Source organism: Rhinolophus sinicus, linkage group LG03, assembly GCF_036562045.2.
Source record: "Rhinolophus sinicus isolate RSC01 linkage group LG03, ASM3656204v1, whole genome shotgun sequence".
Lineage (NCBI taxonomy): Eukaryota > Metazoa > Chordata > Mammalia > Chiroptera > Rhinolophidae > Rhinolophus > Rhinolophus sinicus.
Window position 1 is genome coordinate 118,817,221 of NC_133753.1, and position 18,505 is coordinate 118,835,725.

Here is an 18,505-nt window from a genome sequence, read left to right on the forward strand (position 1 = left end):
TCTCAATTCCCACTTTCAAACTTCACCACAGTTTGCTATGTTAAGAGTCTCTCAGGCATTTAATCAGAGAAGTCTAAGGATTAATTATGTCTGTGTGTATTAATGTTGTCGTTCAGAACTGTTGTGTTTAACACTTTTATTTGGTAACTAAATTACCTTGTTCTTGTAAGGAATGACTGGATTTTTATGAAATACTTTTTTTCCCTTCGTTATTGTAATCGTATGGTTTGTCCTTCAATTTGTTGATGTAATTAGTGATGATGATGATACATTTCCTGATATTGAACCATTCTGGTGTTGCTGAAGTGAACTCTACTTGGTCATATTATTAGGGTGGTGCAAAAGTAATTGTGGTTTTTGCCTTTATTTTTAACCTTCTAAACTGCAATTACTTTTGCACCAACCTAATATATTATCCTTTTGCTACATTGCTGAAGCTTATATTTTATTTAATTGCATTGAATTATAGTTTATATAGTTTTTGTACTTTTATTATCATCAGGTTTGGATACTAAGATAACATTAACTTCATTACATAAATAGGAAAGATTTTAATATTTTTCTATGGCCTGGATTAGTTTCAACAATATTAGAATTCCTTGCTCCTTAAAAACTAGATGGAATTCACTGGCCAAACCACCTGGTCCTGGTCTCTTTAAAAATGGTGACTTTTAAAAACTTCTTTCAACTTTTTATGGAAACTATTCAAGCTTTTTAATTCTATTTGTTTTAGTTTTTAATACCTTTTATCTTTTCTAGGGAATTATTTCTTTCCCCTGAGTTAAATTGGTTGCCATATACATGTATATTTTCATACATACTTATTTCAATTTTTTCTGAATGTGTCCTTTCTGTTTTCTAATTTCTCTCTCTCTCTCTCTCTCTCTCTCTCTCTCTCTCTCTCTCTCACACACACACACACACACACACACATTTTTTCATTGAACAGATTCAAACGAAATTTCTCTATTTTATTGCTTATATCTATAGTATTGTTATAATTTATAATTTGTTTTGATTCCTTTCTACCCATGGATTATCAATGAGTTCTTAATTCTCAATAACATTTTTGGTTACTTTTTTATTTCTGGTTTTGTTTGATTGTGATAAAAGAACATTGTCTGCAATATTTTGAATAATATATGATGTGTATGTGGATAAGTACATGGTCAATTTTTGTACATGTTCTGTGATTATAAAGAATTCACATTATTTAGCAAAGAAAGTGTTTATATATTTTTTTAAAGTTTGTTGTTTGCATTTTTTATACGTTTTTGTTTTTGGCATACTTGGGCTATTTGATACTTAAAAAGGCTTATGTAAAGCTTCTGTTTATGTATTTTTTAATCAAGTCTTCACTGCATTTCCAATAGTTTTTGTGTTACATATTTATCAACTCTGTTAGGTGCATATAAGTCATGTACTTAGTGAAAAATAATAGTGAAACCTGATTCTGAGATTTAAAAGTCAAATTCTTTGTAGTGTAATTTCTTTTGACTGAAATGCAGGCATGGTTTTTAGACGAGATTCAAATATGAAAAACAATTCTAAAAAATAACTTATGTGTTGAATGCTTTTAATAGGCCAGTCCCAATTCCAAGTGCTTTACATGTATTGACTTGTTTTAACTTTCTCCAAATCCCGTGAAGTAAGTATTGTTTTTAATCTTAGATAGCAGATGAGGAAACTGAGGCACAGAGATGTTAGTTTGCTTTAGATCACATAAGTATTTCACAGTAGAGCTGTGATTTGAACCAATCTAGGTTAGAGCCAAAGCCCATGGTATTAATCTAAGTATACTTGCTTCTAAAATGGAAAATTTCCATCCAGGATATTTACGTATAGAACCTTTGTAGGTTTATCTAACTTCTTAAATATTCCTTGTGTTCCACAAGAACCAGTTCATAAAAAGCATGGATACTGTTAGATGGTGGTATGTTACAGGTAAAATTTTATGTTCACATTGCATTTAGATATTGCCCAATATACAAAAAAAGTTTAAGGAAAGTGTTACATCTGTGAAACATTTTAATGCATATTTGAATTTCTGTTTCTATTTTGTATGGATATGCTGTGTCTGTATCTCTAATCTTTCATTTTGTGTTAACTACATGACTACCACAGAAATGAAGTACATAGTCACATTACACAGATTAAAAGCTACTTAAAATATTATCACCGTAATTATTTTATTCATTTAAATTGAGTAGCAGATAATGAAATAGGTAAATTGAATAATTTCCCCAGTCCTACTATGCCATATATTTCTATCATCTTTTATGCTTTTTGTTTTTCCAAATCAGAAGCTAATATAAGTAAATATTTGTTTAACCTTGAAATAGATATCTTACAACTGTGAGATACAAAAAAAATATACTTAAAAGAAATATCAGATAGATTTGACTATGTGTGGGAAAATACCACCATAAACTAAAGTGAAAAGACATATAGCTTTCTGGACAAGTATGAATCAGATAAAGGCATCATACAGTTAAAAGTTCTTAAAATGAGTAAGATGTAGGTGAAAAAGCTCAATTAAAAAATGGCTGTAGATAGGAAAACAAAGTTCACAGAATAGAAAGTAAATGTATGTATAAAAATCATTATTTACCCTTGTAATTATATGGCAAGAGATACTAAATTATAAGCATTTATGCTGAAATAATTTCAAACTTACAGAAAATTTTAAGAATAATAAAAGGTCCCTCAGATACCCTCAGGTGTTAAGAGTATGTCATATTTGCCTTCTCAGTGACTGTCTGTCTGTCTCTCTGTCATTCTCTCTAATTATGTTTTTTCTGAACCTTTTGAGAATAAGGAGTACGTATCCAAATTTTACTTTTTGAAGTTGAAATTTTGCTAGATGTAGTCCCATAAGATTGTTTTTTCCTAAATATTTTTTCCTGAAGTAAAAAAAATAGTACTTTAAAACTGAACACAGTTTATGAAAACTCATGTTATATTCATATCTCTCGAGACAGTTTCATCTTAGTATACTTGGGAAATATCAATAATCTTAGAAATAATAGTATATATAGCTTTTTAGAATGTCATACAGTATCCAGCCCAAATATGAGTATGGCTTGGTTAGATAAACTATATTTCTAGAAGTTGTTGCAAAAAACAATGAAATCTGTACATTTACTCTTTCATATATATATATATATATATATATATGTATATATATGTATATATATGTATATATATATGTCTATATATATACACATACATATATAACATATAATATATATCTAACATATATATATCTCAGAGATAAATACGTAAGTTGAATTGAAAAAGAGATTGATTTTTAAAAGTAACTATAGACATATCCTTAGACATCTAAAAATTATAAAATGATAATTGATAATTACAGTCAGTTCTGAACTCCCTTCTATAAAACTAAAAAGGTTTGCTTGTTTTTAATATATTTTTGAATTATTGAAAAATTTCCCATTTATTTGTGATGATTTTTAATTAGTAACCCTATTCCTCAGCTTTTCTGGAAAAATATTATATAATAGACTTTTCTAGGGACTTTCATAATGGATACAACTAAATTGTAAGTAACATGCCTCTTTTATGGGTAGTGACAGAAATCCAACTCAATATAACTCAAACAGAAAAGGAAGTATATAGGTCATGTAACTGAGGAGCTCAGAATGGGTAGGAATGGCTTCAGGATTGGCTGGATCTGGTTCTCAAACAGCTCTGTTTTTGAGGTTTGTGTTACTTTGTGTTGGTCTGATTTTCTCTTACCATGACTTGACTTACTCCTTTCTACTGGAAGAGGTCTGTGGGGAGAAGCAGATTAATCTCTTCTTGGTTTTATTTGTCTTACTAGAAAGATGATTTCTCTTTCCCAGAGTAGAATCCTGATCGTCTTATTGTTGGGGTTGGGGGTGGATGGTGGTCCCATTGCATCCCATTGTTGACAGCAGGACCACATGAATCAGGAAGAAATTCCTCAGAAGACGTGGGCTGTTTTTATCAGGATGATTTAAAATCATGGATGGGCCAACCAGAAACCATAGATAACTACAGTCTACGACTCATCAGTTGTTTCCTTATAAAAGCATGCTTGTTTTATATATTTCTTGGTTCATTCAAAGTTAGTGTTCTATATAAATATTTAGTAATTCTCTCTTATAGTCTTGTTCACCAAGTGAAAAATAAAAACGTAAAAGGAAAATATAGGTCAGTTCTTGTGTAAGTTTTCCAAATCTATAAATAATGTAGATTAAGTTAACTAGATGTTATTTCTAAATGTAATTAGTCATTTTTTACCACCCCCTCAATGTATATACACCCACATATTTGCTTTTTGCATATATTTATCTTAGCTGTTACTCTTAGTTTAGTCAATCGATTCACTTTTTGTAATAGTATAAAAATTTTGCTCCATATGCATGAGAGAAAAAGGCACAAAGAAAACAAAAACCAGAATTAAAATTCAAACTATTATTTTCTTTCCCAAAAAATATATATAGGTTTTTGTTTTCCAAATAAGCAAGTTACCATATGTGAATTTCATACTTACCTAATTAGGAATGAAAGAATCGTAATGCAAACCCATTAACTTGGCCGCCTTTTAATCTGGGTTTCTATTATATCCAGACCATTTGGCAGTGAATCCCCTCCCTCAGAGGAATTTTTCACAGGGGACTCTTAACATTTGCTAGGAATAAACCCAAGGTGAATATGGAAATGTTTGTAGAGGCTCCTGGCTTTCTCAGAAACGTATTTTCAGTGAATATTTGCATATCCTTGTTCTGCTGCCTGTAAAACTTCCACTTAAAGCTTAATTTCTCACTTGATAAGCAGAGCACTGTTGGGAGCACTCACTGGCTAAGGCATTTTTGTGAAAACTTTTTCTTGTGTCTACGTAGAGTTTTTGCAGACTGGTTTATGTTACATATCATGAGATTCAAATTTACCATTCTCCTTTTCATTTTTTTATTGAGGTATAATTGACATATAACATTATTTTGGTTTCAGATGTACAACATAATGACTGGATAATTGTATATATTGCAAAATAATCTGCACAATAAGTCTAGTTATCATCTGCCACCATACATAGTTACATTTTTTCTTGTGATGAGACTTTTAATTTTAAAATCTACTCTGTTAGCAACTTTGAAATATGCAATACAGTATTATTAGTTATAGTCACCATTCTGTACATTCTGTCCCCATAACTTATTTTAAAACTGCATGTTTGTCCCTTTTGCCTTCACTCATTTTGCCTACCTTCCCACCAACCTGTTCTCAGTATCTATGAGATCGCTTTTTTTTGGTTTTGTTTTTGGTTTATATTTAGATTCCAATTATAAATGATATACAGTATTTGTCAGTCTTTGTCTGACTTATTTCACTTAGCACAGTGCCCTAAAGTTTCCTCCATGTTGTCGCTAATAGCAAAATTTCCCTTTTTATGATTAATATTCAGAGAGAGAGAGAGAGAGAGAGCATCATTTTCTTCATTTATTCATACATTCATCTATGGACACTTAGGTTGTTGCCATACCTTGGCTATTGTCAATAATGCTGCAATGAACATGGGAGTGCAGGTATCTTTTCGAGTTAGTGTTTTTGTTTTCTTTGGATTAATTAGCCTTTTAATTTTATCCAAAACTTGAATTTTGTTTACTTCTCATACCAGCATTGGGAGTTGGCTTACTTTTTAATGCCCTTATACCCCGAAAAGCAATTTTTTTAAATTTAAATTTTTATTATTAGTTTCAGTGTACAAAACAATGCAATAGACATTTCACCCCTCACAAAGTGATAACCCCCTCCCCCCAATCTTGCCCCGTTACATCGTATGTATTTATTACAATTCCATTGACTCTATTCCCTATGGGAGCAGAGTCATAGGGACATAGTCTATGTCCCTGTAGACTCCATGTCCCGTGACTATATATATATTAAATTATAGTTGACATACAATATTATTCAACTTCAGCTTCAGGTTTACAGTGCAGTGGTCAGGCATCTACACCATCCATGAAATGGTCTCCCTAATAAGACATGTTCCCATCGGACACCCTACAAAATCTTTACAACATTATTGATTAGATTCCCCAAACTGTCTTTCATATTGTAGTTACCAATTTATGCTGTCCAATCCCTTCCCCTTCTTCCTCATCCCCACACCCCTCCCTTCTAGCAACCATCAGTTTTTCCTCTATATCTCTGACACTATTTCTATATGTAAAAGATTCTGGAAAACTAGGGAATAATACAGCCTCATTGAGATATAGATTCTGAATAGCCTGTTCTATTATACTTACTTTTGTTAAGTGAGTTTTGTACTGTACTTTCCAATTAATATGCTTTAAATTAGTGCCAGCAAAATAACTATTTGATGTCATGAAACTTCAGTGTTCTTGGGGCACAGTGAGAACGGTTGAATGTTAAATGTGGAATGCCAAAGGTTTACTGTAACAGTGATGAACTCTTTTGACTTTTGTTTCAAAGATTTTTCTATGTTGTAGCATGTATCAATACTTCATTCCTTTTTATGGCTGAATAATATACTGTTATATGCATACGAGTATACCGCATTTTGTTTATCGTTCATCCATTGATGGACATTTGGTTTGTTTCCACTTTTTGGCTATTGTGAATAATGCTGTTATAAATATTTGTGTGCAAGCTGTGTGGATACCTGTTTTCAGTTATTTTGGGTATATACCTAGGAGTGGAATTGTTGGGTCATTTAGTAAGTCTATGTTTAACTTTTGAAAAATTGCCAAACTGTTTTCCAAAGTAGCTACATTGTTTTATATTTACATTTCCTTTAGCAATGTATGAATGATCCAATTTCTCCATATCCTAGCCAACACTAGTTACGTCCTTTTATTAAAAAAAAAAAATTATGGCCATCCTAGTGGGTATGAAGTGTTATCTCACTGTGGTTTTGATTTGTGTTTCTCTAGTGACTATTGATGTTGAGCGTCTTCTTATGTGCTTATTAGTCATTTGTGTATCTTCTTTGGGGAAATAGCTTTTAACTTCTTTGCTGATTTTTAAATCTAGTTATTTTTCTTTTTATTGTTGAATTGCAAGTGATCTGTAGAATAGCTCTTAATTAGATATATGACTTGCAAATATTTTCTTCCATTCTGTGGGTTGTGTTTTTACTTTCCTGATTGTGTTCTTTGATGAGATTATAATTTGGATGAAGTTCAATTTATTTCTTTTTCGGTTGTTTCTTGACTACTAGATGTTTTAATGCTCAGAGGAAAAGAAGTGAGGGGAAAAATATTGGAGACCCTGAATATAAATAAAGTCAAAGGAAAGTTTGGTTTTGGGAGAAATGCAAGAAGTGCTTAAGATTCCCTGGGTACCAAATGCTGTTAATAGAAATATTTTCAGAAATGAAAAATTTGTTACACAATTCTTTGTTAATTTAACTTTCCAAATAATATTTTTTTACACTTTATTTTATTTAGACATTCTATTATTTTACATTAATTTCAGGTGTACAGCATAGTGGTTAGACATTTATATAATTTAAGAAGTGTTGCCCCTGGCTAGTCTAGTACCCCCCTGACACTATGCATAGTTATTACCATGTTACTAACTATATTCTCTATGCTTTACAGCCCCATGACTGTTTTGTAATTACCAATTTGTACTTCTTAATCTCTTTTTTCACCCTTCCCCCAACCCTCCTCCCATCTATGAAATCAGTAAATCTGGTATCCATCTGACACCATGCATAGTTATTAAAATATTATTGTCTATATTCCTTGTGCTATACCGTACATCCCAATGACTCCTGAGTAACAACCAATTTGTCCAAATAGTCTTACAGAGGTTATTATGTGTCAGTCACTTTTATAAATATAAATATTATAAGTCATTTAATTGTCAGAACAATTTCATAAGGCAGGTATTTTTATGATTTCCATTTTGTAGAAGCAGAAACTAAGTCACAGAGATGTTAAGTAACTTGTCCAAAGTCACATAGCTAGTAAGTGGTAGAACTAGTAAAGAGTTCTAACACATATTTTTAAAGTTTCTGTATCAAATACGAAGTTGATGTTAAGAGGTTGAAAGACTAATCCCTAATCTTAATCACAGAGAAGGACGGAGAAGATATTGTGTGAAAGCATGGTGGGAATGGGTTAGGACTGGTTTGGAAAATTCTGCTGTAATTTGGGTAAGCATCTAATGCCATACCAGTATATTTTTCAAGTGTTTTACCACATATTTTTTGAACCTTTCTTATGAGAAGTTAGAAATAGTTACACTTCTCCACATCCAGGTAGTAATTATCACCTAACGTAATTATAGTGTATATGTCAGTGAGATATTGAAAACTTTTATTATGGCCTGCATGTTGTTTATGGCTTTTGGACAACTCATTAAATCCATGAATAGATATAATTTCATGAACCAAATATTCTACATTTGAAGAAGGAGAGGGAAACTGATGATTCCTGGTATGTGTTTTAATATGGGTGTATTAACTGTTGAAACAAGTTAGTGTTAAAAGCAAAAGTTAATAATCTCCTTTGCCTTTCTTCCAGGTAACCCCATAACTACTTTTTTCCTTGCACTTCAAGGTTTTTGGAATTAAAAGTATGTTGCATTTGCTTCCTTTTTTTTTTTTTTTTTCTGTGCTTGTGTAAAATAACAATATATGTTCACTTCCAAGGCTTGTGCCCTATTCAGGCATCCTTTAACCAAGGAGCTAGTGCTGTGTGCTCAAAAAGCCGTGTGTGTGAAGAAACACGAAAATAGTCACAGAGCATTGTTTCCCAATATGGGAGATTTAAATTCTGAGCTCTTTCTTTTTTTCTAATTAGTTTTTTCAGTTGCAGTTGACAATAGTATATTAGTTTCAGGTGTACAGCATGGAGGTTAGACATTTTTATGACTTACGAAGTGACCCCTTTCCCCATAAGGCTAGTTCCTACCTGGCATCACACACAGTTATTACCTGAGCTCTCAGGCTCATATATAAGGCTCGTAACAAGGGATTCCCAGAAGATAATGATAGCTTGTCTGTGGTATTTTGTTACAGCAGCCTGAGCTGACTAAAACAGATCTCTATGAATTAACTTGGAGAAATGTCCCCACGAAAAGGAAAATGAGAATGCAGTGTACATTACATTGTCATTCAAAAAAGCTTTTTCAGCTTATTTTGCTCATTGTTAGGATTGGTGGCAACTTTCCAAGCTCCTTAGACAAAGAACTGGAAATAGGAAGTAGAGCCGTAGGTTGTCTTTCACTCTGTTAATTGTGTCTTTTGATGCACAAAAATTTTCCTGATAAATGAATGACAAAAACAATCACTTAGTAATAAAATAAATTGAAATTTTGATTTCTCTGGAGTTTCTTGTTGATCTTTTAGAAATACGTAGCAAGATAACTTTCCATAAAGATTTGTTATAACATTTTCTGTAGATACCAAAGGAGAGAATGATGTCGAAGTTCATTTGACATCTATCTGCCCTTGTTTTTCCTTTTCACATTTCTTTTTTTATATTGGAATATCTTCTACTTAATGGTAGATATGTAGTCTCCAACGGTAAGTTTGAATTGTCCTTTATTATTTGCATTCTCCTGCTCACAGGGTAGTGAATCGGTCTATTCTGACATCTTTGACTTGTCATTAGTAACCCAATAAATAATACATCATCACCACATTGCCATTGTTTGGCTCATTTTGATGTATAGGTGCCTATATGAATAATCACATGCTTATCTTTTCTTCCCACAAAGCCTCTTAAAAAATTTCATACATCATTGTGTTGTATTTATTTTGAGAATGCATAATCCTCTTTTCTTCCTTCCTTTCTTTTTTAAATTAAAGTTTATTCGGGTGACAATAGTTAGTAAATAGTTCTATACTACAGAACTGTATACTTGAAATATAGGTTTCAAGTATACAGTGCTGTAATACATCATCTATATATTACATTGTGTGTTCACCACCCACAGTCAGTTCTCCTTCCATCACCGTATATTTGATCCCCTTTACCCTCTTCTACCACCCCTTTCCCCCCTTACCCTCTGGTAACTACTAAACTGTTGTCTGTGTCTATGAGTTTTTGTTTCTTCTTTTGTTTGTCTTGTTCCTTTGTTGTTTTTAGTTTTATATACCACATATCAGTGAAATCATATGATTCTTGACCTTTTCTGTCTGACTATTTCGCTTAGCATAATAATCTCAAGATCCGCCCATGTTGTCGCAAATGGTACTATTTCTTCTTGTGGCAAAATAGTATTCCATTGTGTATATATATCAGATCTTGTTTATACAATCATCTATCAAAGGACACTTTGGTGGTTTCCATGTCTTGGCCACCATAAATAAAGCTGCAGTGAGCATCAGAGCACATATATCTTTTTGGATAAGTGTCCACTATTTATTTTTTAACTGTCATGCAATAAACTGCACATGTCTGAAGTTTATGACTTGCCAAGTTTATATAGCTGTGAAGCCATCACCACAATGAAGATAATAAACATATATCCATCACTTACCAAATTTACTTGAGCTTTATAATCCTTTTTTCTCCATTTTTAGGCAACTAGTGATTTTCTGTCACTGTCAGTTTGCATTTTCTAGAATTTTTAATAAATAAAATGATATATTATAGACCTTCTTTTGGTATGACTTTTTTCACTTGGCATAATTATTTTGCAATTCATTCTTGTTGCATGTATCAGAAGTTCATACTTTTTTATTCCCCAGTAGTGTTCCATTGTGTGGCTATACTACATTTTGTTTATCTGGTATCTGTTGATGACCAGTTAGGTTGTTTTCAGGTTTTGGCTATTGCAAATAAAGTGGCTATGAACATATCTTTGTATGGATGTATGCTTTCTTTTCTCCTGCTTTCACTTCTTTTGCTTTTTACCTGGGAGTATATAATGCTTTAACTTAGAAGTTGTATGCCTGGAATTGCATGATAGGTCTGTGTTGAACTTTTTTTATTTTTGGCAGTTTTGAAAACTGCTAAACTGTTTTCTAAAATGATTGTACCATTTTACGTTTCCACCAGTAATTTGTAAGAGATCCTGTTTCTTCATATCCTTGAAAACATTTGGTATTGGGAGTTATTTCTAACTTGAGCCGTTCTGATAGTTGGACAGGGGTGTCTCTTGTGGCTTTAATTTGTATTTACATAATAATTAATGATACAGAGCATCTTTTCATGTGCTTATTTGTCATCCATATATCTTCTTTGGTAAAGTGTACATCAAATCTTTTGCTCATTTTTATATTGACTTCTTTGTTTTCTTATTAATGAGTCTAAGAGTTCTTTATAGATTTTGGATACATGTCCCTTATCAGGTATGTGATTTTATCCCAGTCTGTGGCTTATCTTTTCATCTTTATAGCATTTTCTTTGGAAGTGCACAATTTCTTAATTTTGATGAAGCCCAATTAATTAATTTTAAAATTCATATGTATGATTTTTATGATAAAGAATCTACCAGATAAGCCAGCTTATTTTCCCTGTATGCATGAAGGATGGGAAGAGCTAAAGGTTTTATGGTTAAGCAAGGCAACCCATTAAATAACCAGATTTTTTAGCTACAGGTTTGTCACAGGACATACTAAGATTTTTTTGAATCCAGATGACTTGAGAGACTCCTTTGTTTCAAATAAACATTTGTAAGGATGCTTTTATCATAGAAAGTAGAAAAGGATGACTATAGTTGTAACTTAACACACAGCCTCTATACTAGACTTGTGGTTTTCTTGTGAATGTTATCCACAGGCCTTCTGACTCAGAATGTTCTGTTCTCTGCAGCTGTAAGAGAAGAGCCCGAGTATCTCATCTTTCTGAGATTCCTTTTACTAGCAATTGCTAATTTGAAGGTCCTGTGTTCTCAAGCCAGAGAGTAGCTCCTTGGAGAAAAGAGCAAGGCTGAGAAACAATGTGAAATAAAAAAAGGGAAAATTTGTTTTAACAAAGCGAATGTGGGTGATAAATGTTTTGTTTTTAAAACATAATATGTATATATATAAATATGTGACACACATATATGTTTGCATACACTCAAATATTTACAATCATACAAACGTATAACACAGTTGTTAACAGAGGTTAATTTATCTTTTGAGGTTTAAATAAAATTGTCTCATGTTTTTCATCAAATACGTGGTGGAAGTTTTCTGCAAAAAATGTATGGTTAACTCTTGCTCTGTACTCTTAACCTCCCATGAATGTTTTCTTTTCTCAGCTGTCTATTCAGATGTGGAATTTTGTCCCTTTTCTACAATTTATATCACTCACACAAACCATTCATGTATATATATAGTAGACTCTAATGCATGTTTGGGTAGATCAAGTTGTGAGGTGGAGGAAGGATTGGAACAAGGTGAACTGTTCAAAATTATATATTTAACAACTCTTTTTTCTTCACACACTCTCAGTTCTTGTTTTTTGGGATATTCCTTCATTCATATCCTCCCTCTCTCCCTCTCATAATATGTTTATTTGTTATCCCTTATTTTCTTCTCTTTTGCCTTTCAACTTGCCACTACTTCTAAATTCAGGAGAGATTTAGATATGCTTTTGATTCACTGTTTCCTTATAGATCTCATTTTGTGTAAGGTATTTTCACAAACACAGGCAGAACCCTTACTGTCAGCTGGTTGAAAAACAAACAAAAAATGTTTTATTTCTGTTATATAAATGCATGTTAAACAAATGAAGCCACATTTATACGTATTACTCTGGAACTTGCTTTTTTTTATTTTTGTACTTGACATTATATTGTTGGTCTTTTTCTGTCAGTACAGTACATAAATATGATAATCCATTTAACCATTATTTTTAGTGGACATTTAGGGTGTTATTTCTATATTTTAGTGAACATCTTTGAGCACATTAGCTTTTTGAACATGTGAGAATTTATGTTTGATTTCTAGAAGTGAATTTTGTGTCTAAAAGTAAGTATATTTTATATCTGGAGGGACACTGCCAGATCAGTCTCCACTAGCAGTCTGTGAAGGTATTTGTGGTCTCATACTCGCAACAGTCCTGATATTATATTATGTTATATTATAATTTTATATTATGTTATTTTAATTACATTTTTAAAATTTTTGCTAACATGGTGGTATAAAGTGGTAGCTGATTATTGTTTCAAATGTCTTTTTAATCAAATTACCTGTTCTTTCTGTAACCCTAAATTTAATATAGACACTAATGGTGAACATTAAAAGATGTTGGTTATAATCCTAAATAAGAAGATCAAGAGATTTTGATCCTCTATTCTTTGTGACATAATTTCACACTAATATGTATGTAAAATTATTTAATATAAATATTATATTTTAAGGCAAAATGTCATTTCTCCTGAATGCTTCCATTTCATTTGATTGACTTTCAAATATGTATTTATAGATAAGATTATGGTTATGATTAATATAGTAGAGATTCTGGTGTTTTTTTTTTGATACATTATAACGTTTACATTTCTAGGAAATTCAATTTTATTTTTAATGGAATTTCATCATCATAATGACAGTACATAATGTTTACAATACTCAACTTTTAAAGAACATATGGGGTGGTAAGAATCTGCTTTAGTTAGTTAGCTATGGATTTGGATGTCCTAACCCTCTCCTTGAAAATGCTAGCAGGCTTCAGAGGAGCAGATCATACTTGTATTCTCCAAATATTTTGGAGCCAGCCTCAAGTATTACTGAGTTTTACTGTTTGGAATTGGAATCCTTTTAACCCCCCCCCCCCATAACACTGATTAATAGTTCCTCTAGAGTACAGTTTGTATTTAATGTTTTAAGAAAATTAAACCAAAACAAGCAGAAGTATAAGAAGGAGGCTGTTTATTGCTCCTTAGTTAACATGGTGTACAATGTCCATTTCTCTCAAGTTATGTCATTATATTTTTAAAAATAGAAGTATTATCAACATTCTTTGTACTTGTGAAAATACATTGATAATCCTTACTATTTGTGTAGCAATTTATAGTTTTCAAAACTATTTAAAATTTATCTTGTTTGCTTCTCAGAAAAATATTTTAGGCAATATTGTTGTCACTGTATTGGAGAAATACTGACTGAAGTTTGTATCATGTAGGACAGTAAACATTCATAATAAAATTTTTGGTGAAAAAAAGTGTAGTTTTAGGATGTAATGTTTTTCACTATAATGATAATATTGAATACATTTTAATGACTAAGTTAAAAACAAAGATTAATTAGTAATAAAATCTGGTGTTTCTTATATGATATAATGTGTAGACACACCCAGAGGATATAATATAATGTCAAATATATAGAAAGACCAGACAGTAATACAATGATCTATGTCTATGGCATAAAAGCATATCAGCAACTTTTTAATGATTTATGAGCTTAGAGCATCTGGTCCTTTGATATCATTAACAACTTTGCATGCAGTCCAAATCCTAAGATCCATATGGCAATCATTTGTGTATACATGATAGAAGACATCTCACAAATTATTGTAGATTTATGAGTTCTAGCAGGTATTAAGTCTGCTTTTCCCAAATGGATGCTTGCAGAGGTGACTGATTGAAAAAAATGTAATTCTTGTTTTTACCCTCTGCATTGATCAGAAGAAACATTTTAAATATGTATAGTCTCTAAGTGTGAATAAGACTCATTGAGATAATTATGTTGGAGAAAAATTATGATAAATGGATGTAACTATAAATTTAACTGTAAATATTCAGTTTCACCTGGAGAGGTTGTTCTTTGGTTTACAGAAACCTGGGTACTCTTACCAGTTTGATATACAGAGGGTAGGGTACCAAAAAAATGTATACACATTTTAAGAAAGGAAATAACTGTATTGAAATTGTAATACTCAATATATACCAATAACAAAAGATGAATACAAGTCATTTTTTTTGGCACTCCCGGTATTTTTAAGTATAAATGGATTATAGTTGTCGTATATTCGCATGCTTTATCATTTTAGTTATACATTTTCACATATGTATCTACTTATATTTCATTCATTCCATAAATATTTATTGGGTTCCGACTGTTTTAGATACTATTCAACACAAAAGACATATTTTCTTTTTGCCTTTGAACATTTAATAACTGATACTTCAAATAGCAGATTTGAAGCTTTCCACTATTCAACACTTCAAGTTAAATAATTTCATTTTCATAAATTATTTTGTTTCTCAGAGGATCACTAGATACAGTGATAATGTATTGATATAGCATAAAGTGAGAAAAGTTATTGTTATGTGATAATTTAGACACATTATTAGAATACATTTAATAGTAATTTGCCCAAAACATAGAAACAAGAGAAAGGAATTAAGATGAATCATTCAGAAGAACTTAATATCACAGTGAACCATCTGATTTAATTTTGAGTTTAGCTTGAGTTAAAAATAAAAACTCCTAATTAAATCATTGTGATCTCCTGATAATCTGAATTGATAATCTATGGACAGTTAGGATACACTTAGAGAACTTCTCTAATTTATGTTGACAGGTCTCAGACACAACCTACAGCCCCCTGTAATTCTTAACTAGATACAATAGATCTCTTTTGTTTAAACTCACAGGTATGCCCCAATATGTTGTATACCAATATATATCATTTTCTTCAACTACATGAATGGTATGACTTAGGCAAGATAGTAAGCATTAGAGGAAATATAATCAGAGGCATTCTGATCTCTTTGTTTTAATTTGATTCTCAGCAAAAATAAAATTGTTAAAAACTGATCTGAAAAAGTCGAGAACCATATAACTTCACTCATATGTGGGATATAAAACTGAAAGTAACAAAGGAACAAGACAAATAAAGAAACAAAAACTCATAGACACAGACAACAATTTAGTGGTTACCAGAGGGTAAGGAGGGAGGGAGGTGGTAGAAGAAGGTAAAGGGATCGAATGTATGGTGATGGAAGGACAACTGACTCTAGGTGGTGAACACACAATGTGATATATAGGTGATGTATTACAGAACTGTACACTTGAAACCTATGTAACTTTACTAACCATTGCCACCCCATAAATTTAATTTAAAAAATTAAAACAAAACCAAAAAACTGAACTGGTCAGGGCCTTCCAGATGCTTCCATCCCAGAGCTACCCCATGCCCAGCCATGGTCAACCCCACCATGTTTTTCGACAAGGCTTGGGTAGCAAGCCCTTGGGCTGCCTGCATCTCCTTTGAGCTGTTTGCAGGCAAAGTTCCAAAGACAGCAGAAAACTTTTGTGCTCTGGGCGCTGGGGAGAAAGAATTTGGTTATAAAGATTCCTGCTTTCACAGAATTGTCCAGGGACTGACGTGCCAGGATGGTGACTTCACTCGCCATATTGGCATGGGCAGCAAGTCCATTTAGGGAGAGGTTTGATGATAAGAATTTCATCCTGAAGCTTAGGATCCTGGCATCTTGTCATGACAAATGCTGGACTCGACACAAACGGTTCCCAGTTTTTCACCTGCACTGCCAAGATTGAGTGGTTGGATGGCAAGCATATATTTTATATATGTATTTATGTTAAACTTCAAGAAGAAGTTTCTGTATACAGTTAATTCTTGTTATTTGTGATATGTTATATAAAGTTGCTGTTAACACTGAGTTAGTGAATATTGAGCATCACCCCGAAGGGAAATAAAGGATTAGTTTCCTGCAAGCCTCAGGTCATAACAGTTTTGTCAGTCAATCAATACATAACCTTGTTTTATGTGAGTTTCTGTTTACAGACACTTTATGTAATACATATCATTGGTTCATTAACTGAACTCATGGCCAACAGCCTTATGTAATTCACGCCCGAATGATGGTTACCTGGCATACATGTTTTCTTCATCACCCATATCTCGGCCTTCTTGTCAGGACCGCACTTCAACACCTTGTTGGGGACTATTTAAAATAGTGAAATCACCAACAAAAAGCACAAAAATGCACAAAATGTGGCACTAAATACACTGAGGAGAGGATACTTGTTTATAGTATGAGAACTGTAAAAGGTGGCAGAGTGTCACTGTGTGCTACCTCAGCTAGGAATGTGTGCATTGGGCAATTCAAATTTCTTATTCTTAGGTGAGCATGTTTGCAAGTGACTGTGACACTTAGAGTACTGGTTTTGGAGGTAAAAGTTAATTTTAATGAGTAGGTGAATTCACAAATACAGTTATATACTTAAGTCAGTATTTCTAGTTCAAGTATGCAGTGGAGCTAAGGATAACTGTTCCCCCTTAAGCTAAATGCTTTTTAATGATAATTTTTGTGATTAAATTTAGAGCAATTCTTGAGTAACAATTTTGTAAATATTTTTTTGCAGCAGATTAGAGGTGTTTTTTGGGGGGAAGATTTTATTTTTTTGAAATTCGGTATTTATATTAATGTCAGGTGTACAGAATAGTGGTTAGGCATTTATATAATTTAAGAAGTGATCCCCCTGACTAGTCTAGCACCCACCTGGCACTATATATATAGTTATTATCATACCTTTGACTATATTCCCTGTGGTGTACTTTTACATCCCCATGACTATTTTGTAACTACCAATTCGTACTTCTTAATCCTTTCACCTTTTTTACCCTGCCCCCAATCCCTCTCCCAGCTATCACCCCAATAAATCTAGCACCCATGTGACACTACGCTTATTACAATATTATTGACTGTATTCATTATGCTATATACCCTACATCCTCATGACCACTGTGTAACAACCAATTTATTCTTCTTAATCTCTTCTCCTTTTTCACCCATCCCCAACCCTGTTTCCGTCTGGCAACCATCAAAATGTTCTCTGTATCTTTGAATTTGTTTCCATTTTGTTTGTTCTTTTATTTGTTCTGTAGAGTCCACATATGAGATCACATTACATCCGTCTTTCTCATCTGTCCCTCCACTCAGCACAATACCCTCCAGGTCCATCCATGCTGCCATATATAACAAGAACCCATTCCCTTCCATGGCTAAGCAATATTCCATTGTGTATATGTACCACCTCCTCTTTATCCATTCATCCATTGACAGACATGCAGGCTGCCTCCACATCTTGGCCAGTGTAGATAATGCTGTAATGAATATATGGATGCACATGTCCCCTCAAAGTAGCATTTTGGGTTTGTTCAGATAAATAACCAGAAGTTGGATTACTGGGTCCTTCTTTGTTATAGCCTTTGTTTAAAGTCTATTTTGTCAGGTATAAGTATTGCTACCACAAAGCTGTTTTTTTTTAATTTCCATTTTCATGAAATATCTTTTTCTTCATATCTTTATTTTTTTTTTAATTAAAATTTATTGGACTGATAATGGTTAGTAAAATTACATAGGTTTCAAGAGTATAATTCTGTAATACATCATCTATATATCACATTGTGTGCTCACCACCCAGAGTCAGTTCTCCTTCCATCCTATATCTTTACTTTCAGTCTGTGTCTTTCGATCTGAAGTGAGTCTTTTGTAGGCAGCATATATAAGTGTCTTGGTTTCTTACCCATCTTTTGATTGGAGCACTTAATCCACTTACATTTAAAGTAATTGTTGA

The 18,505-nt window shown here is 32.4% G+C and overlaps 1 protein-coding gene across 2 annotated transcripts in view; it reads left to right on the top strand.

Moving 5' to 3' along the window:
* The window catches only part of DTWD2 (DTW domain containing 2), a 123,286-nt gene that overhangs the window by 44,266 nt on the left and 60,515 nt on the right, over positions 1-18,505 (top strand). The window lies entirely within an intron of this gene.